Here is a 22,430-nt window from a genome sequence, read left to right as displayed (position 1 = left end):
GCAAGCAAACTGTTCTGATGCAGAATCTTGCCGTAAAATGATGTTTGTCAAAATGATGTTTGTCAAGAATGCAGTAAACTCAGATGTGTGTGTATGTGTGTGTTTTTGTGTGTATGTGTGGGTGCGTGTGTGTGTGCGTACATGCGTGTGTGTGTGTAAATGTGAATGTGTGTATTGGTGTCTCTCCCGGCCAGTCAATGAAATATCGATCATCTCTACTGAAAGAGGGACAGACGTCAAGGGCAAACAGCCAGCAGATCAATGTGTGTGTGTTTTTGTGTGTGTGTCCAAACTTCATGTATAGACACCATGAACTCTTCTGCAGTCCTGACGGCACCGTAACTGTGTGAAAATATATTGTTGTTTTGGGTTAAGTTGAGTTTGCGTAAAGTTCTTATTGCCTTCAATACAGCCCTGAACTGATGTTTGTTTATGCTAAGTTGTAACTGTCTTATATTGTGTTTTGAGGTTAGTTTGAGTAAAGTTATGCCTTTTGGCACACAGCAGAACTGTAGTTTGGGACTCAGAGCATAGTTTAAAGATAAACTTCAGGTCTGACTGATGAGTTCACTCTTTCACTCTCTTACCCTCCCTCTGTCTCTCTCCTTCCCCTCCCTCTATGTCTGAGCCCCCCTGAGTCACAACAACAGGCACCAAACAGATTGAGCATCCCCTTACGAGGAAAAAATGCCCCATTTTCATGTCTTTGAATCTGACATTTTTGGCACATTAAATATTGGATATTAATAAATGAAATGTAATGAACTGACATGAAAGCATAAATAAATCCAATGGTACAATGCAAGAAAAGTATAAAAGAAGAAGAAATTGCTCAACTTTTCTTGAACTCCAATTAACTATTGCTTTCTTTAGTCTACAGAGATTATTTTTCATGTTCACTTATTCAAACAAATATTGAATAATTAAAAGCAGGGGGGAAAAATCAACATAAGAATCCAAAGGAAAGTTCATGCCAGCGGAGGCTCGCCTACGGACTGAAACATGAAGACCATTTGAATAAGTTCAATTCTTTTGGGTCATTTACTGTAATGAGTTGTCCATCGGGTGTTTTTGTAACATTGAAATAATCATAATGTCTTCCTCTGTTGAGCGCTTAGAGAATGCGTTTGCAGTCCAGCAGCAGACTATTTTAGTAAGCCGTCTATTTCCAAGACTTAAAACTGCAACCATCTCCCTGTGAGAGCAGTCTACCTGGTAACAGTAACAGTTTTTTTTACAGTATCAAAAAACTATATTAATGTGACCCTGGGAAAAATAGCCTTCTTCGTAACAAATGAACAATGCGTTTGATTTAATTGAGTCTAAATCATCAGTAACAGACACAACACCAGAGTAGTGATGTATCTATGTATACAGTAAACAGATCTGAAACACACAAAAATGTATATATTCTCACAACCAGCTGCCACCCTTTTGCAAGTGTCTGGATACACCTGAAAGGGATCTGTAATGTGCTTTTTTATGGGTATGCTTTACAATGCAATATTACTGGTTATTGATGTATTGTTAAGTTAACATTCATAAGATTAATTGTAAAGCAGCAGCAGAAACACTTTTGCACAGTCTTTCAGGTGATTCCCAACACTGTCAAAAATGGTGAGTGTGCTTGCATATTTTGAAATGCTTAATTTTAAACAGTGTTTGTATGTACTATAACACGTATATGTGTCAGAGTGTGTACGTTCAGAATGTACAGTATGCATGTACTGTATGTGTCACGGCTCTCGTCGTAATGAGGATCGGACCAAAGCGCAGCGTAGTAAGTGTTCATGATTTTATTTGATCACAAGAGGGAAAACCGAAACAGTTCTGTAAAGGTGCTTAAACTATACAGAAAACAACTACCCACAAAACACAGGTGGAAAAAAGGCTGCCTAAGTAAGTATAATTCTCAATCAGAGACAACGATAGACAGCTGTCCCTGATTGAGAACCATACCCGGCAAAAACCTAGAAATATAGAAACTAGAATGCCCACCCGAGTCACACCCTGGCCAACCAAAATAGAGAATAAAAGCCTCTCTATGGCCAGGGCGTGACAGTACCCCCGGCCGCAAAACCTGACTCTATAAGGGAAGGTCCGGGTGGGCATCTACTTCGGCCCCAGACTGGGGACCCTCATTGCAGGCCCCGGACTGGGGACCCTCGCTGCAGGCCCCAGACTGGGGACCGACTGGGGACCGTCGCTGGAGGCTTCGGACTGGAGACCGTTGCTAGAGGCTCCGGATCGCGGATCAATGCTGGAGGCTTCGTGCCATGGATCCTCACTGCAGGCTCCGGGCCATGGATCATCACTGGAGGCTTCGTTCCATGAATCCTCACTGGAGGCTTCGTGCCATGGATCATCAGTGGAGGCTGTGTGCCATGGATCATCACTGGAGGCTTCGTGCCATGGATCATCACTGGAGGCTTCGTGCCATGGATCATCACTGGAGGCTTCGTGCCATGAATCATCACTGGAGGCTTCGTGCCATGAATCATCACTGGATGCTTCGTGTCATGGATCATCACTGGAGGCTTCGTGCCATGGATCATCACTGGAGGCTTCGGGCCATGGATCATCACTGGAGGCTTCGGGCCATGGATCATCACTGGAGTGAGGAGACGTATAGGCAGCCTGGTGTGTGGAGCTGCCACAGGGCTTACCAGGCTGGGGAGACATACAGGAGGCCTGGTTCTGGGAGCAGGCACCGGATACACTGGGCCGTGGAGGGGCACTGGAGGTCTCGAGCGTAGAGCCTGCACTCCCCGTGTGCCTCCCCCATTTTTTTGGAGCTGCCTCTCGAGCTTGCCTCGTTGCCGTGACCCCTGGTATCACCGCCATTCCTCCCTTGCTGTTTCTGCCTGTTTCCATGGCAGGGTCTTGTCCCCTGCCATAACCTTCTCCCATATCCATGAGATCCTCCAGTCCCTCTTCTCCCGGGCCCAGGATCCCTGCTCCTCCTGGCCATGCTGCTTGGTCCTTTGGTGGTGGGTAGTTCTTCTGTTACATACGTTGTTGGAATGAGACCAAGATGCAGCGTTGTAAGGTTACATTTTTCTTTATTTTGATGAACCCCCCAAAAAAGATAAACGAATGTAAACTTCTGCAGGCTTTACAGCAACTAACAAAATCAAGATCCCACAACTGAAGGTGGGAAAAGGGGCTGCCTAAGTATGATCCTCAATCAGAGACAACAATAAACAGCTGCTTCTTTTTGGGAACCATACTAGGCCAACAAAGCAATGGAAACCTAGATTTGCCCACCCAAGTCACACCCTGGCCTAACCAAATAGAGAATAAAAAAGGCTCTCTAAGGTCAGGGCGTGACAGTATGTATGGCCAGAGCTGTATCCAGGGTCTGAGTTTCAGTGAGGTCCAGAGGGGTGTCTCATTCACTGCATTTCTATACAATTTAAAAAACTATAAAAGGCTATTTAGAGTACAGCAAAAACAAGAAGAAATGACCCCAGCCATCATCACATTGGTTGCTGTAGCTTCATTCACCTCAGTCGATCGACAAACACATAGAGTATTAGCTATACAATTAGCCACTACACATTTAATACAAAAAGGTAAACCAATATGTTTGCTTTACAAAACTTTTTTGTTGTTGTTGCAGTTTTACAGCAAATTTCCCGCAAATCTAAACATTTTGCAATAGGGTGGAGAGAGGTTTTTACATTTTTCAAAGCAAATTTCCTGCAATTCTACACAGTTTGACATGACTTATGCCATGATTGGAGTCCACCTGTGGCAAATTCAATTGATTGGACATGATTTGGAAAGGCACACACCTGTCTATATAAGGTCCCACAGTTGACAGTGCATGTCTGAGCAAATACCAAGCCATGAGGTCAAAGGAATTGCCCGTAGAGCTCTGAGACAGGATTGTGTCAAGGCACAGATTCGGGGAAGGGTACCAGAAAATGTATGCAGCATTGAAGGTCCTCAAGAACACAGGGGCCTCCATTGTTCTTAAATGGAAGAAGTTTGGAACCACCAAGACTCTTCCTAGAGCTAGCCGCCCGGCCAAACTGAGCAATTGGGGGAGAAGAGCCTTAGTCAGGGAGGTGACCAAGAACCCGATGGTCACTCTGACAGAGCGCCAGAGTTCCTTTGTGGAGATGGGAGAACCTTTCAGAAGGACAACCATCTCTGCAACACTCCACCAATCAGGCCTTTATGGTAGAGCGGCCATACGTAAGTCACTCCGCAGTAAAAGGCACATTACAGTTTGCCAAAAGGCACCTGAAGGACTCTCAGACCATAAAAATCAAGATTCTCTGGTCTGATGAAACCAAGATTGAGCTCATTGGTCTGATGTCAAGAGTCACAACTGGAGGAAGCCTGGCACCATCCCTACAGTGAAGCATGGTGGTAGCAGAATCATGCTCTGGAGATGTTTTTCAGCGGCAGGGACTGGGAGTCTAGTCAAGATTGAGGGAAAGATGAATGGAGCAAAGTACAGAGAGACCCTTGATGAAAACCTGCTCCAGAGCAATCAGGACCTCAGACTGGGGCCAAGGTTCACCTTCCAACAGGACAACGACACCAAGCACATAGCCAAGAAAATAAAGGAGTGGCTTCGGAACAAGTCTCTGAATGTCCTTGAGTGGCCCAGACAGAGCCTGGACTTGAACCCGATCGAACATCGCTGGAGAGACCTGAAAATAGCTGTGCAGCGACGCTCCCCATCCAACATGACAGAGCTAGAGAGGATCTGCAGAGAAGAATGGGAGAAACCTCCCAAATACAGGTGTGCCAAACTTGTAGCGTCATACCCAAAAAGAATCAAGGCTAGAATCGCTGCCAGAGGTGCTTCAATAAAGTATTGAGTGAAGGGTCTGAATACTTATGGAAAAGTGATATTTCAGTTTTTTTTAAATATATATATATACATTTGCAAATATTTCTAAAAACCTGTTTTTACTTTTTCATTATGGGGTATTGTGTGTAGATCAATGAGGGAATATTTAATCTATTCTAGAATAAGGCTGTAAAGTAACAAACAAAATGTTGAGACCTTGGTGTCCTCATATGTAGGTACGGCCCTGAGTATAGGCTGCATGTAGGCCATGTGTAAGGGACACCCTGTCACACTCCTGGGATTATGTTAAACAAAAGTTGTGATTCCTCTGGGCCGTCAATCACGTCACATCTTGGCAGCCTGCTGCTGCACCTTCAGTTTACTCCTCTGTTCAACTTTGATCTTAATTTGTTTACTTTTCTGTTTGCTTGGAGTTTTCTTACTGAGTAAGAAACCAACTTATTTTGGTTACTAGCAGAAGCTGACCGAGGGTCTCATAATGGTGATTCATTGGCGACTCAAGGTTTAATGTTCTGACTGACTACATGACTTAGTGGGGAAAATTGTAGTGTAAAAATACTGTAAATAATACTGAGAATACTGTAAAAATATTGTAAATAATACTGAGAATACTGTAAAAATATTGTAAATAATACTGAGAATACTGTAAAAATATTGTAAAAATGGGAAAAGGAAATTGCGGTGGCACCAAACCCCTTAAGATGAACAATTCCTTTGCCCTGAACACAAGAGCCAATTAGATGTCTGTAACTAATTAACAATAACCAAGTGCCAAAAATAAAAGCGATATAAGTTCACTGTAAATTATGAGACAAATGTGCACCTGTAGAAAATAACAGTATAACACATCTCACTTACACTTGCATGTTCAATGAGTGTCTATTTGTATAGATTTTATATACATAAATATATATATATTTCTTTTGTTTTTTTTTACCAGGTCTCGTCGAGGAGATATTCCAATGTTACAAACGGCAAATAAATGTATATGGAACTTGAACTGGAGTGGGTCATAAAAGTCATGTCATTCAGCTCTTAAAACATACGTTCACCTTGACTTTGTTAAGGCACCACACTTAATCAAACTTATACAGCCTTGATGAGATTTCATGAGCCCCAATTGAAAGTGTCTTTACTAGAAGCTCACTGTGGATGACAGATTGGGCCTGTGCCAGTCAGGCCCAATCAGTCAGGGGTTTGGCCGGAACGACAGAGAGAGACACCAAACCAGGACTCCTCCTGTGGAGCAGCTCCATCCTCCAGTACAGTAAAGCAGAAAGCTGTGGGTGTCTGAGGAGAAGGGACAGGTCAGGTTGTCACCCCAGGGATGAAAGGACGGTAAGAGGAACCCGAGGGGAGGAGAGGAAGATACTGTAGGGCTGGGAAAATGGGAGAAGGAGGACGAAAGGGAATGGGAAAGGACTTCAAAACAACAAAAAGAGAAAAACAAACAGGGGGGAAAAACAAGCCAAAGAGAAAGAAGGAATCCCAAGGTCCTCTGTCTAATTAAGAGCATTTGCATATATTAATGAGGTCTAATGAGGAGCTTTTCAATAGTTTGTTTTCCCCTAATATGAATATTTCCTTTTCATTATCACGTTACATACATGGAGATTCTTTCCGATGATCAAATCCTGTCTCCTCTGCTCCTGTAGATAAAGGACTATAGTGTCTGTGTGTGTGTGTGTGTGTGTGTGTGTGTGTGTGTGTGTGTGTGTGTGTGTGTGTGTGTGTGTGTGTGTGTGTGTGTGTGTGTGTGTGTGTGTGTGTGTGTGTGTGTGTGTGTGCGTGTGCGTGCGTGCGTGCGTGCGTGCGTGCGTGCGTATGTGTGAGCGTAGCTGTGTGTGTGTGTGTCAATGTGTGTATGCATGTCCGTGTGTGTATGTGTGTGTGTGTACATGTTTACAGTATGAGAGACTTTTATTTCAAACCTTCATCTAGTAAAGATACAAAGTGATTGGTAAACAGCTAGTACAATAAGGGCTATAGCGTCTGAACCTTTTTAAATGCATAAGTAGCCTATACGACATCAGCCACAACAGTAGTGGTCTACTCCAGTAGTTGGACCTTCACAGGCATAATATTAACAAACGTAACATGTCAAATATTATTTTCCAGCTTATAAAGGCTATCTAGATGACCATCATTAGTGGTGGCCATATTAGCAGCACATACTGTCTATATGCTACATTACCCTGCCTCTGGCTAACCTAAGTGAAAATTAATGAATGAGTGAGTGAAGGAATACGCACAGTCAGCACTGCCCACCCACTCCTACAACATAAAGCCAAACCCTGGCGGCCCAGCCAGAAGTCTTCATCGCCATATGGGGTTGTATAGGAGAGACAATGGAACAGAAGGAGGTGGCTGCAGTTTTACGATTCTGTAACCAATTGTGCTATTGTGTATGTAAGTTATGTTGCACATAATGTTTCTGCCACCGTGTCTTATGGCTGAAAAGAGCTTCTAGATATCAAGACAGCGATTACTCACCCCATACTGGAGGAATACGTTTTATTCAACGAGTCGGATGGGAAGGATTTACTTCAGACTCCCGACAAGGCCCCCATCCCAGTAATTCGCAGGAGAAAGAGACTGAATTATTGTGGACGAAGATCCGGGTGCCTTATTGCACTTATCCGTCGCCGAGAGGGTAATCTACCTTTACCATCGGTCTTATTAGGCAAAGTACAATAAATCCATAATAAAATAGACGAACAACAATCACGTATATTCTACCAACGGGACATTAAAAACTGTAATATCTTATGTTTCACCGAGTCATCCCTGAACGTCCACATGAATAGCATACAGCTGGCGGGTTTTAATCATTTTTGGCAGGATAGAACAGCGGCCTCTGGTAAGACAAGGGGTGGAAGTCTATGTATATTTGTAAACAACAGCTGGTGCACGAAATCTAAGGAAGTCTCAAGGTTTTGCACATCTGAGTTAGAGTATCTCATGATAAGCTGCAGACCACACAACTGCAGACCACACAATTTTCATCTGTATTTTTCATAGCTGTCTACATACCACCACAAACCAATTTTGGCACTAAGAACGCACTCAATGAGCTGTATAGGGCCATAAGTAAACAGGAAAATGCTCACCCAGAGGCGGCGCTCCTAGTGGCTGGGGACTTTAATGCAGGAAAACTCAAATCCATTTTACCGAAATTCTACCAGCATGTTAAATGTGCGACCAGACTGAAAAAAAACTCTAGACCACCTTTACTGCACACAGAGACGCATACAAAGCTCTCCCTCTCCCTCCATTTGGCAAATCTGACAATAATTATATCCTCCTGATTCCTGCATACAAACAAAAACTAAAACAGGAAGCACCAGTGACTCGGTCAATAAGGAAGTGGTCAGATGAAGCAGATGCTAAGCTACAGGACTGTTTTGCTAGCACATACTGGAATATGTTCCAGGATTCTTCCGATGGCATTGAGTAGTACACCACATCAGTCACTGGCTTCATTAATAAGTGCATCAATGACATTGTCCCGAAAGTGACTGTACGTACCCCAACCAGAAGCCATGAATTACAGGCAACATCCGCACTGAGGTAAAGGGTAGAGCTGCCACTTTCAATTAACGGGACTCTAACCCGGAAGTTTATAAGAAATCCCGCTATGCCCTCTGACAAACCATCAAACTGGCAAAGCGTCAATACAGGACTAAGATTAAATCTTACCACACCGGCTCTGATGCTCGTCAGATGTGGCAGGCCTTGCAAACTTTTACAGACTACAAATGGAGCACAGCCACGAGTCTACCAGATGAGCTGAAAAGACTTATATGCTCGATTTGAGGCAAGTAACACTTAAGCATGTATGAGAGAATCAGCTGTTCCGGATGACTGTGTGATCACGCTCTCTGTAACCGATGTGAGTAAGGCTGCAGGGCTTGACGGATTACTAGGACGTGTACTGCGAGCATGCGCTGAACAACTGGCAAGTGTCTCACTGACATTTTCAACTTCTCCATGTCTGACTCTATAATACCAACATGTTTCAAGCAGACCACTATAGTCCCTATGCCCAAGAACATTAAGGTAGCCTGGCTAAATGACTACCGACCCGTAGCACTCACGTCTGTAGACATGAAGTGCTGTGAAAGGCTGGTCATGGCTCACAACACCATTATCGTGATCAAGCGTGATCAAGACAAAGGAGATGATTGTGGACAACAGGAATAGGAGGACCGAGCATGCCCTCATTCTCATCGACGGGGCTGTAATGGAGCAGGTTGAGAACTTCAAGTTCCTTGGTGCCCGCATCACCAACAAACTAACACGGTCCAAGCACACCAAGATAGTCGTGAAGAGGGCAAGACAAAACCTATTCCCCCTCAGGAGACTGAAAAGATTTGGCATGGGTCCTCAGATCCTCAATTTTTTTTTACAGCTGCAACATCGATTGGTTGCATCACCGCCTAGTATGGCAACTGCTTGTTCTCCAACCACAAGACACTACAGAGGGTAGTGTGTACGGCCCAATACATCACTGTGGCCAAGCTTCCTGCCATCCGGGACCTCTATACTAGGCTGTGTCAGAGGTAGGCCCTAAAAACTGTTCTCTCTGCTATCGCACGGCAAGTGGTTCCGGAGCACCAAGTCTAGGTCCAAGAGGCTTCTAAACATATTCTACCCCCTAAGCCATAAGATTAAGAAAATCTAATCAAATATCTACCCAGACTATTTGCACTGCCCCCCCGTAATAACTCTACCTACATGTACATATTATCTCAATTACCTTGACTAACCGGTGCCCCTTGTATATAGCCTCCCTATTTATATTTTACTGCTGCTCTATAACAATTTCTTACTTTTATTTATTTTAGAATTGTATTTTTTATTGTTATTAATTATTTATATTATTTGTCATTATTTAAAAAAACATTTTTTTTTTACATATTTATTTATGCACATTGTTTATTTTATTAGTATTTTTAGCATTTACATTTTTTTTATTTTTTTCCCCTTCATTTTTTGGTGTATTTTTTCTTAAAACTGCATTGCTGGTTAAGGGCTTGTAAGTAAGCATTACACTGTAAGGTCTACACTGTTGGTTAAGGGCTTGTAAGTAAGCATTACACTGTAAGGTCTACACTGTTGGTTAAGGGCTTGTAAATAAGCATTTCACTGTAAGGTCTACACTGTTGGTTAAGGGATTGTAAGTAAGCATTACACTGTAAGGTCTACACTGTTGGTTAAGGGCTTGTAAGTAAGCATTTCACTGTAAGGTCTACACTGTTGGTTAAGGGCTTGTAAGTAAGCATTACACTGTAAAGTCTACACTGTTGGTTAAGGGCTTGTAAGTAAGCATTACACTGTAAAGTCTACACTGTTGGTTAAGGGCTTAAGGGCTTGTAAGGTCTAACTGTTGGTTAAGCATTTCACTGTAAGGTCTACACTGTTGGTTAAGGGCTTGTAAGTAAGCATTACACTGTAAAGTCTACACTGTTGGTTAAGGGCTTGTAAGTAAGCATTTCACTGTAAGGTCTACACTGTTGGTTAAGGGCTTGTTTCAAGTAAGGGCATTACACTGTAAAGTCTACACTGTTGGTTAAGGGCTTGTAAGTAAGCATTTCACTGTAAGGTCTACACTGTTGGTTAAGGGCTTGTAAGTAAGCATTACACTGTAAGGTCTACACTGTTGGTTAAGGGCTTGTAAATAAGCATTTCACTGTAAGGTCTACACTGTTGGTTAAGGGCTTGTAAGTAAGCATTACACTGTAAGGTCTACACTGTTGGTTAAGGGCTTGTAAGTAAGCATTTCACTGTAAGGTCTACACTGTTGGTTAAGGGCTTGTAAGTAAGCATTACACTGTAAAGTCTACACTGTTGGTTAAGGGCTTGTAAGTAAGCATTACACTGTAAGGTCTACACTGTTGGTTAAGGGCTTGTAAGTAAGCATTACACTGTAAGGTCTACACTGTTGGTTAAGGGCTTGTAAGTAAGCATTTCACTGTAAGGTCTACACTGTTGGTTAAGGGCTTGTAAGTAAGCATTACACTGTAAGGTCTACACTGTTGGTTAAGGGCTTGTAAGTAAGCATTTCACTGTAAGGTCTACACTGTTGGTTAAGGGCTTGTAAGTAAGCATTACACTGTAAAGTCTACACTGTTGGTTAAGGGCTTGTAAGTAAGCATTACACTGTAAGGTCTACACTGTTGGTTAAGGGCTTGTAAGTAAGCATTTCACTGTAAGGTCTACACTGTTGGTTAAGGGCTTGTAAGTAAGCATTTCACTGTAAGGTCTACACTGTTGGTTAAGGGCTTGTAAGTAAGCATTACACTGTAAGGTCTACACTGTTGGTTAAGGGCTTGTAAGTAAGCATTTCACTGTAAGGTCTACACTGTTGGTTAAGGGCTTGTAAGTAAGCATTACACTGTAAAGTCTACACTGTTGGTTAAGGGCTTGTAAGTAAGCATTACACTGTAAAGTCTACACTGTTGGTTAAGGGCTTGTAAGTAAGCATTACACTGTAAGGTCTACACTGTTGGTTAAGGGCTTGTAAGTAAGCATTTCACTGTAAGGTCTACACTGTTGGTTAAGGGCTTGTAAGTAAGCATTTCACTGTAAGGTCTACACTGTTGGTTAAGGGCTTGTAAGTAAGCATTTCACTGTAAGGTCTACACTGTTGGTTAAGGGCTTGTAAGTAAGCATTTCACTGTAAGGTCTACACTGTTGGTTAAGGGCTTGTAAGTAAGCATTTCACTGTAAGGTCTACACTGTTGGTTAAGGGCTTGTAAGTAAGCATTACACTGTAAGGTCTACACTGTTGGTTAAGGGCTTGTAAGTAAGCATTTCACTGTAAGGTCTACACTGTTGGTTAAGGGCTTGTAAGTAAGCATTACACTGTAAAGTCTACACTGTTGGTTAAGGGCTTGTAAGTAAGCATTACACTGTAAGGTCTACACTGTTGGTTAAGGGCTTGTAAGTAAGCATTTCACTGTAAGGTCTACACTGTTGGTTAAGGGCTTGTAAGTAAGCATTTCACTGTAAGGTCTACACTGTTGGTTAAGGGCTTGTAAGTAAGCATTACACTGTAAAGTCTACACTGTTGGTTAAGGGCTTGTAAGGAAGCATTTCACTGTAAGGTCTACACTGTTGGTTAAGGGCTTGTAAGGAAGCATTTCACTGTAAGGTCTACACTGTTGGTTAAGGGCTTGTAAGTAAGCATTTCACTGTAAGGTCTACATTGTTGGTTAAGGGCTTGTAAGGAAGCATTTCACTGTAAGGTTGTATTTGATGCATGTGACAATTAACATTTGATTTGATTTGATAATTATACATAATGTAACCTGCATGTTTAGTTGCTATGTTTAGTTGCTATGGGTGTGTGTATGCTCAATCTGGTATTGGTATTAGCAGATGGAGATTTCTGGGGTGATGGTATTATACTGTCATGGGTGATGGTATTATACTGTCATGTATGGGATGTTTAAAGGATAGTGGGTATGTTGTACATCTGACAAGTTTTCATTAAGCGTATTAGAATCTAATATGAACCTCTTGTCGTTAAAGGTCTTACAGTGTAATGTATGAAATAGATGTTATGGTGGAGCCATTGTAGATGTTGCTTGACATGTTGTAATTTATGTGTGCTAGAGTTGAATGTATCTGTTTTGTCATGAAAGCAAATGAATGTAATAAACAGTAAGCATGATGTTAGGATGTGGAAGACACAGTACGAGGACATAATGCCTAGCATTGCATCTTTGAAGTGGAGGTGAAGTTACATATGGTGTCCATTTTAAATGTCCAACGCTGCAGATGTCGGCTTAAAAAGACATCACTTTTACAGGCACATGTCGTTTATCTGGTTTCCTTTGAATCCAGGCCGACGTCACTCTCTCTGCAATCTAGAGGAACAACCAGGTGTCACGGGCGGTATCTGAACCCAGGTCTCCCATGGGAGTAACTAAGGTATTGCGTTAGACCAAGGGGAAATTACCTCTTGGGACGAGGGTGAAACTGGTTTTGAAGTCGCAGGTAGGGGCTACCTCGTCACGAGACCATGAGTCTGACTCAAGTACGTTACACAAGGACCATGGTTACATTTAACCCCTAAATCCAAATTAGAGGTAATAATGTTATACAACTTTGAATAAACATGGATGTCAAGACGTTGTGACTTCTACAGACAATAGTATATCAGACAAACCTGTTGTTATTGATGATGGGTGGACACTCTGGTCTCTTCTGGTGTTTTGCAGCCAAATCTGGTGTTGGCTGAGTATGTATGGGTGTGTGTGTGTGTGTGTGTGTGTGTGTGTGTGTGTGTGTGTGTGTGTGTGTGTGTGTGTGTGTGTGTGTGTGTGTGTGTGTGTGTGTGTGTGTGTGTGTGTGTGTGTGTGTGTGTGTGTGTGTGTGTGTGTGTGCACACGTGTGTATGTGTGATTGTCTTTACAGCAACGTTCATTTTGACACTATTTTTTCAAATTGATTCTAGTTTGAGTCATTTGCACTAAAATATCAGTAAGTCGTAGTGACATTTTAATCATTTGAATCGTGATTTAATCCAGTTATTGTCAAACTGACAAACAGTGGGCCATTTTATTAAACTACACTTAAAAATATCAAATATAAATATAAAATATAAACATGCTGTTGTACACATCGATCCAGTTCATCGCAAGCATGCTCAATGGGTGACTTTTCTGGTAAGTATGCAGGCCATGGAAGAACTGAGCCATTTTCAGCTTCCAGGAATTGTGTACAGATCCTTGCAACATGGGGCTGTGCATTATCATGCTGAAACATAAGGTGATGACAGCGGATGAATGGCATGACAATGGGCCTCAGGATGGCCATCGAGGTGAGCATTTTCCCACTGAAATCGATTACGACGCCGAACTGCAGTCAGGGTAAGACCCTGGTGAGGACGACAAGCACACAGATATGTTTGTTTCTTGTGAGGCCGGTTGGGTGTGCTGCCAAATTCTCTAAAACAATGTTCGAGGCAACGTATGGTAGAGGAATGAACATTAAATTATCTGGCAACAGATCTGGTGGACATTCCTGCAATCAGCATGCCGCTTGCATGCTCTCTCAAAACTTGAGACATCTGTGGCATTGTGTTGTGTAACAAAACTGAACACTTTAGAGTGGCCTTTTATTTCCCTCAGCACAAGGTGCACCTGTGCAATGATCATGCTGTTTAATCAGCTTCTTGATATGGCACACCTGTCAGGTGGGTGGATTATCTTGGCAAAGGAGAAATGCTCACGAACAGGGATGTAAACTAATTTGTGCACAACATTTGAGAGAAATAAGCTTTTTGTGCATCTGCAATATTTTATTTCAGCTCATAAAACATGGCACCAACACTTTACATGTTGCCTTTATATTGTCTTATCAGTGGAAATGCCCTTTTATTTTAGTTAGTCACATCAGATTTGTATTGCCTCATTAACCAATAGTAAACATAAATCACTGACTTCCATGTGCACAAACCTACATAACCTTGTCCAACCAACATATGTTTTGACATAACATCCTATTGTAATCATTCTCTTCCCAACAGACAAATTGGCAGAAGAACAAATTACTCTGCAGCAGATGAAAAATCACACCCCTTGACAAGGCTCCAGACTTACACTATTCCCAGGTGGCACTGGTGCCACTAACTTTTTCAGTTGGTGGCATCAGCCCATGATTTGGTCACACCAATTTTTTTCTGCAGTGCCACGCAATATGTATATATTGTTTTTATCACCTTATAAAGTCATTCACAGTGCTTTGGACTGAATAATAGACTACTGAGATATGCTATTTAAGAAATAAGTTGTTTCATCTAACATGTCGCAGCAGGAATGCATGATTCTGTCAGATGTGCTCCCTCTCCGGCCTCTAGGTCACCAGGCTGCTCGTTATGGTACACGCCTGTCACCATCGTTACGCGCACCTGCGCATCGTCAGACTCACCTGGACTCCATCACTTCCCTGATTACCTTCCCTATATCTGTAACTCCCTTTGGTTCCATCCCTAGATGTCATTGTTCCAGTTTCTTGTCTGTGTACTGTTAGTGCTTCTTGTTTTGTATTATGGTCTGTTTATTTTTATTAAAACACTCACTCCCTGAACTTGCTTCCTGACTTTCAGCGCATATCGTTACAGATTCAAAATATTTTGATGTGCAACCTAATCCAGTGAATGTCATGAATTGTGGGTTGACAATATGGTATTGTAATATTTTACTGTTAAAATAGGGCTCCAGAATGTTCTGAATTGTTATTCAATAGAGATGAATTTGCAAATATCTTTACTCTACACTCCCTGTCAAAGGTTTTAGAACACCAACTCATTCAAGGGCTTTTCTTTATTTGTTCTATTTTCTACATTGTAGAATAGTAGTGAAGATTTCAAAACTATGAAATAACACATACGGAATCATGTAGTTACCAAAAAAGTGTTAAACAAATCAAAATATATTTTATATCTGATATTCTTCAAATAGCCACCATTTGCCTTGATGACAGCTTTGCACACTCTTGGCATTCCCTCAACCAGCTTCACCTGGAATGCTTTTCCAACCGCCTTGAAGGCTTTCCCACATATGCTGAGCACTTGTTGCCTGCTTTTCCTTCACTCTGCGGTCCAACTCATCCCAAACAATCTCAATTTGGTTGAGATTGGGGGATTGTGGAGGCTAGGCCATCTGATGCAGCATTCCATCACACTCCTTCTTGGTAAAATAGCCCTTACACAGCCTGGAGGAGTGTTGGGTCATTGTCCTGTTGAAAAACAAAGGATAGTCCCACTAAGACCAAATCAGATGGGATGGTGTATCACTGCAGAATGCTGTGGTAGCCATGTTGGTTAAGTGTGCCTTGAATTCTAAATAAATCAGACAGTTTCACTAGCAAAACACCCCCACACCATCATACTTCCTCCTCCTCCATGCTTTACGGTGGGAAGTACACATGCAGAGATCATCTGTTCACCCACACCACGTCTCACAAAGACACGGCGGTTGGAAACAAAAATCTCCAATTTGGACTCCTGACTAAAGGACAAATTTCCACTGGTCTAATGTCCATTGCTCGTGTTTCTTGGCCCAAGCAAATATCTTCTTATTGGTGTCCTTTAGTAGTGGTTGGTTTGCTGCAATTTGACCATGAAGGCCTGATTCACGCAGTCTGCTCTGAACAGTTGATGTTGAAATGTGTCTGTTACTTGAACTCTGTGAAGCATTTATCTGGGCTGCACTTTCTGAGGCTGGTACAGTAACTCAAATGAACTTATCCTCTGCAGCAGAGGTAACTCTGGGTCTTCCTTTCCTGTGGTGGTCCTCATGAGAGCCAGTTTCATCATAGTACTTGATGGTTTTTGCGACTGCTCTTGAAGAAGTTCTTGAAATTGTCCGCATTGACTGACCTTCATGTCTTAAAGTAACGATGGGCTGTCATTTCTCTTTGCTTATTTGAGCTGTTCTTGCCATAATATGGACTTGGTCTTTTACCAAATAGGGCTATATTCTGTATACCCCCCCTATCTTGTCACAACACAACTGATTGGCTCAAATGTCTTAAGAAGGAAAGGAATTCCAAAAATTAAGTTTTAAGCACACCTGTTAATTGAAATGCATTCCAGGTGACTACCTCATTTGTTTAACACTTTTTTTGGTTACTGCATGATTCCATATGTGATATTTCATAGTTTTGATGTCTTCACTATTATTCTAAAATTAAAATAAAGAAAATCCCTTGAATGAGTAGGTGTTCTAAATCTTTTCACCGGTAGTGTATGTGCACTAATATCATAGGCTGATGCGCAATTGTGCATTTTGCCGGCTTCGTATCTTAAAGCAATATCAAATATCTTGGTGGTAAAATGGTTGCGATGGAGCTCAATATTAAGAGATCCCAAATAACCAATTATACCCAGGCCCAGGAATCATGAGGATAATACACTTGACTTTTTGACCAAATCATGTTTTTGCCCGCCTAAAAAATAGGATGTTCTGAAACTTTTCAGTGAGGTGACCATATAATGAATGTATCAGGTATGAAGGTAAGACCCAGATGCAGACACATCAAATGAACAATGGTTTAATAATCCAACTGGGGCAGGCAATAGACAGGTCAAGGCAGGCAGGGGTCAGTAAACCAGGGGTGGGGCAACGGTACCAGGCGGCAGGCAGGCTCAGGTCAATAATCCAGAGGTGGGGCAAAGGTACAGGTCGGCAGGCAGGCTCGGGGCAGGCAGAGTGGTTAGGCAGGCGGGCTCGGAGTCAGGAAAGGCATGGGTCAAAACCAGGAGGACGAGAAAAAGAGAGACTGTGAAAAGCAGGCGCTGAGAACAAAAACACTGTTTGACTTGACAAACAAGATGAACTGGCAACAGACAAACAGAGAACACAGGTATAAATACACAGGGGATAATGAGTAAGATGGGCGACACCTGGAGGGGGGGTGGAGACAATCACAAAGACCGGTGAAACAGATCAGGGTGTGACAGAATGTTCAGCTCACACTGATGCAAACAATTAAAAATTAAACATGCGCAGCCAAATCAAACGGTCGCAAAATGCACTAAATGATCCCAGTCTGGAGCACTACCCCTTGACATACTGTAGCTATAACCAAAGTTCTGTCATAAGTAGTGGTCTGATTGGTTGCAGCAAGCTAACTAGCTAGCATTATCAATCTATTATTATCTGATATATTAGAATATTAGTATATTATTCTAATAGTATATTAGAATGAGGCGCTTTCAGATGTCTCTTGAGGTTGGTATATTTTTCCCTGACAAATTATGGGTGTAAACACTTTCTTCTCCCATGGAAATGTTGCATTCAGTCTTGTTTGAATCAACACGATAAGTAAAGTGGCTCCAAACGTCACTCCTTTTTCTACAGGGAGCTTGTACCACTGGGAGAGTAGCCTTGGCATGTGCCTTATTTGCCTCAATCATTTGTTGCTGCCAGATTGGAGAATGGTTGTCGGGTAGAAAAGTGACTAGTGAATGACCTGGGCATTGTATTTATTTTCCACCACACTGCAACATTGCAATGAGAAAGCCTTACAATTCTGTTAATGTCCTGCACTGAAACGCTCTCAATCTCTCCAAAAGCTCTTCTCCAGTCCAATTACTCGTCAGATTTTAGTCACAGAGATAATTTAGTCTCATCTTGTTTTCCTCAACAGAAATTAAAAACCATTTTCGTTCTGTTTTTTTCTGGGTCTTTTTAGTCAGATGTCATCCCGTCAATTGCCACTGAAAATAGGTGTTTGACGAATATTTTAGTCACTATTTTCCTTCCCAAAATTAACATACATATCGGATCATCTGCTCTGTCCTGGTGTGGTCTGTCTTTAATTAGGGTTGATAGTGTGTCCTCATCTCCAACCTTCAGTCTACTACCGGTCCACCATCCCCCACCCACTGATCACCCAGGCCTGATCAGAGCATAACCCCCACCTGCGGGAGAACAGCAGATATCTAATACACAGTAGGACAAGCTAGTGGGGGTGGGGGGGATTATCCAAACATTTATTTGAAGATCCCTGTCTGTAAATCTCTGACTAGTCCCCATAAGATATACTCATCTGTAAAGGCATTATGTGTGTGTGTGTGTGTGTGTGTGTGTGTGTGTGTGTGTGTGTGTGTGTGTGTGTGTGTGTGTGTGTGTGTGTGTGTGTGTGTGTGTGTGTGTGTGTGTGTGTGTGTGTGTGTGTGTGTGTGTGTGCGTGTGAGGGTGATTCGTTGTGACAGGTGTTGTGGCCACTGGTGCTTATGGAGGCGGAGGGGAGGAGGTGAGCAAGGGAAACACAGATGATTATTTAATTACTGTCTAATATGAAGTAGCCCCTTTCTCCCTCCCTCCCCCTCTGTATCATTCATTCTTTCCCCTGCTCTTTCTCTCCCACTCCCTTTTAGTCTGCCCCTTCCCCCTAGCACCCTGCTCCTACCCACCCCCTACCTCCTTCCCCCCTCGATCCCCCTGCCCCTGAACCCCCTTCCTTCCTGCCTCCCCCAACCCCATAACCCGCACACACATACCCCCTAACCCCCACCCTCACCCCTTACCCCCTAACCCCACCGCCACTCCTAGTCTCATCCTTTCTTTATTAATGAACAATCCGGGCCTCTCTCAAATCCACTAGGGCTTAATGTACCTCCCCCAGACAGAGTCAAGGAGGAGGGGTGGATCCAGTCAGTTGCTCCCCTAGGAGGATGTTCTAACCACCCATCCTATCCCACCCTCTCCCTCCTTTCCTTCCCAATGGAACGGTTATTTAACGTGTGTTTACAGTAGTCACCGAGTAGTATTGGTGTGGTGTGTATTCATGGATGCCAAGGGAAGCCAGGCTCCCAGCCCCAAAATCTACAAAATAAAATAATAATGATAATAATCATTTATAATTTGTCTCTCTATGTTTCCTAATTTTCCTTGAATTCACAATAGGCTGAATGCATCTCACAGGAGACAGCATCCGAGTGAGTGAAACAGCGCCCCTCTTGATTGGGATAAATTGTTTTTGGTATCTTTTAGTTGTCACTGTATTAAACTAAGCAGAGGTGTTTTGATGATGTTGAAGTGGACTTAACTTGCTTGACCATGCTCTAGGTGGACTTCACAGGACAAAGGTTACCATCTGTTTTGATGATAAAACAATGGTGTGGTTGAATTTATTGTCTTGGCCTTTAGGCCTATATATCACGGTCGCAAGGCATATGAATTAACAGGGTATAGAGCAAACAACTAACGCCTTTCATTGGTTGTTCATGATCATTTATTTACAAGAAACACTCAAACAAAAACAACAAATCCAAAAACGAAAGCAAACAGTTCCGTCAGGTACAGACACTAAACAGAAAATAACACCCCACAAAACCCAAACGGAAAATACCAACTAATATATGGTCCCCAATCAGAGACAGCTGCCTCTTTTTGGGAACCACACTTGGCAAAAACAACAAAGAAATAGAAAACATAGATTTTCCCACCCGTGTCACACCCTGACCTAACCAAACATAGAGAATAAATAAGGATCTCTAAGGTCAGGGCGTGGCAACAACGCAATTATCACAGCACATAGGTTGTAATATGGCTTGGCTTCCACAGGGATTTTACCCACGCACCACTTCAGAGTATAGAAAGTCAAAAATACAGTGGCCTGCGAAAGTATTCACCTCCCTTGGCATTTTTCCAATTGTGTTGCCTTATAACCTGGAATTAAAATAGATTGGGGAGGAGGTGTATCATTTTATTTACACAACATGCCTACAAATTTAAAGATGTAAAATATGATTTACCGGTGAGACAAACAAACAATAAGACAAAATAACTTGAGCGTCCATAACTATTCATCCCCCCAAAAGTCAATACTCTGCAGAGACACCTTTTGCAGCAATTACAGTTGCAAGTCTCTTGGGGTATGTCTCTATAAGCTTGGCACATCTAGCCACTGGGATTTCTGCCCATTCTTCAAGGCAAAACTGTTCCAGCTCCTTCATGTTGGATGGGTTTCGTTGGCATACAGCAATCTTTAAGTTATACCACAGATTCTCAATTGCATTGAGATCTGGGCTTTGACTAGGCCATTCCAAGACATTCAAATGTTTCCCCTTTTCAACCACTCGAGTGTTGCTTTATCAGTATGCTTAGGGTCATTGTCCTGCTGGAAGGTGAACCTCCGTCCCAGTCTCAAATCTCTTGAACAATGAAACAGGTTTCCCCCAAGAATTTCCCTGTATTTAGCGCCATCCATTATTCCTTAAATTCTTACCAATTTCCCAGTCCCTGCCGATGAAAAACATACCTACAGCATGATGCTGCCACCACCATGCTGCACTGTGGGAATGGTGTTCTCGGGGTGATGAGAGGTGTTGGGTTTGGGTCAGACATAGCATTTTCCTTGATGGCCAAAAAGCTCAATTTTAGTCTCATCTAACCAGTACCTTCTTCCATTTTTCGGGAGTCTCCCACATGCCTTTTGGCGAACACCAAACCTGTTTGCTTATTTTTTTCTTTAAGCAATGTCGTTTTTTCTGGCCACTCTTCCGTAAAGCCCAGCTCTGTGGAGTGTACGGATTAAAGTGGTCCTATGGACAGATACTCACATCTCCACTGTGGAGCTTTGCAGCTCCTTCAGGGTTATCTTTGGTATCTTTGTTGCCTCTCTGATTAATGCCCTCCTTGCCTGGTCTGTGAGTTTTGGTGGGCGGCCCTTTCTTGGCAGGTTTGTTGTGGTTCCATATTATTTCCATTTTTTTATAATGGATTTAATGGTGCTACGTGGGATGTTCAAAGCTTCAGATATTTTTTTATAACCCAACCCTGATCTGTACTTCTCCACAACTTTGTCCCTGACCTGTTTGGAGAGCTCCTTGGTCTTTAAGGTGCCACTTGCTTGGTGGTGCCCATTGCTTAGTGGTGTTGCAGACTCTGGGGCCTTTCAGAACATGTGTATATATACTGAGATCATGTGACAGATCATGTGACACTTAGATTGCACACAGGTGGACTTTATTTAACTAATTATGTGACTTATGAAGGTAATTGGTTGCACCACATCTTATTTAGGGGGTTCATAGCAAAGGGGGTGAATACATATGCACGCACTACTTATATATATATATATATATTACAAGTTATTTTTTTTTTTCATTTCACTTCCTTTGGACAATTTTGTGTATGTCCATTACATGAAATCCAAATAAAAATATATTTAAATTACAGGTTGTAATGCAACAAAATAGGAAAAATGCCAAGGGGGGTGAATATTTTTGCAAGGCACTGTAAGGTACAGCATTTCAGACGTGGCATATGTGTGCATATGTGTGTGCATGCATCCATTTGTGCGTGCATGTGTCTGGGTAGGTGTGTGGGAACATATGTCCGTGAGCAGGTGCTGGATATCAAAATGTTCAATTAAAGTTGAAAACATTAAAAGAGACTCCATACACTGCATTCTTCACTGAGTGAACAAAACATTAAGAATACCTTCCTAATATTGAGTTGTACCCATTTTGCCAGAACAGCCTCAATTTGTCGGGGCATGGACTCTACAAAATGTTGAAAGCGTTCCACAGGGATTCTGGCCCATGTTGACTCCAATGCTTTCCACAGTTGTGTCAAGTTGGCTGGATGTCCTTTGGGTGGTGGGCCATTCTTGATACACACGGGAAACTGTTGAGTGTGAAAAACACAGCAGTCTTTCAGTTCTTGACACACTCAAACCGTTTGGCCTGGCATCTACTACCATTCTTACTCCCAGCTTAGGGGACAGGGGAAACGCTCATTTATTACATTTCTAGACTATTTAAAAGCTCTAAAAAGTGATTTGAAGAAGAGCAAAAACAAGCAGAAATTACCCCAGCCATTAACTTCTTGGTGACAGGGGGGCAGTATTGAGTAGCTTGGATGTATAAGGTGCCCAGAGTAAACTGCCTGCTACTCTGTCCCAGATGCTAATATATGCATATTATTAGTAGTATTGGATAGAATAACACTCTGACTTTGAATGATGTCTGTGAGTTTAACAGAACTCATATGGCTGGCGAAAACCTGAGAAAAATCCAACCAGAAAGTGGGAACTCTGAGGCTTGTCGTTTTTTTTACTCAGCCCCTATTGT

This window comes from Oncorhynchus keta, chromosome 14, assembly GCF_023373465.1.
Source record: "Oncorhynchus keta strain PuntledgeMale-10-30-2019 chromosome 14, Oket_V2, whole genome shotgun sequence".
In the NCBI taxonomy this organism is placed as follows: domain Eukaryota; kingdom Metazoa; phylum Chordata; class Actinopteri; order Salmoniformes; family Salmonidae; genus Oncorhynchus; species Oncorhynchus keta.
This window is presented reverse-complemented; position numbering follows the sequence as displayed.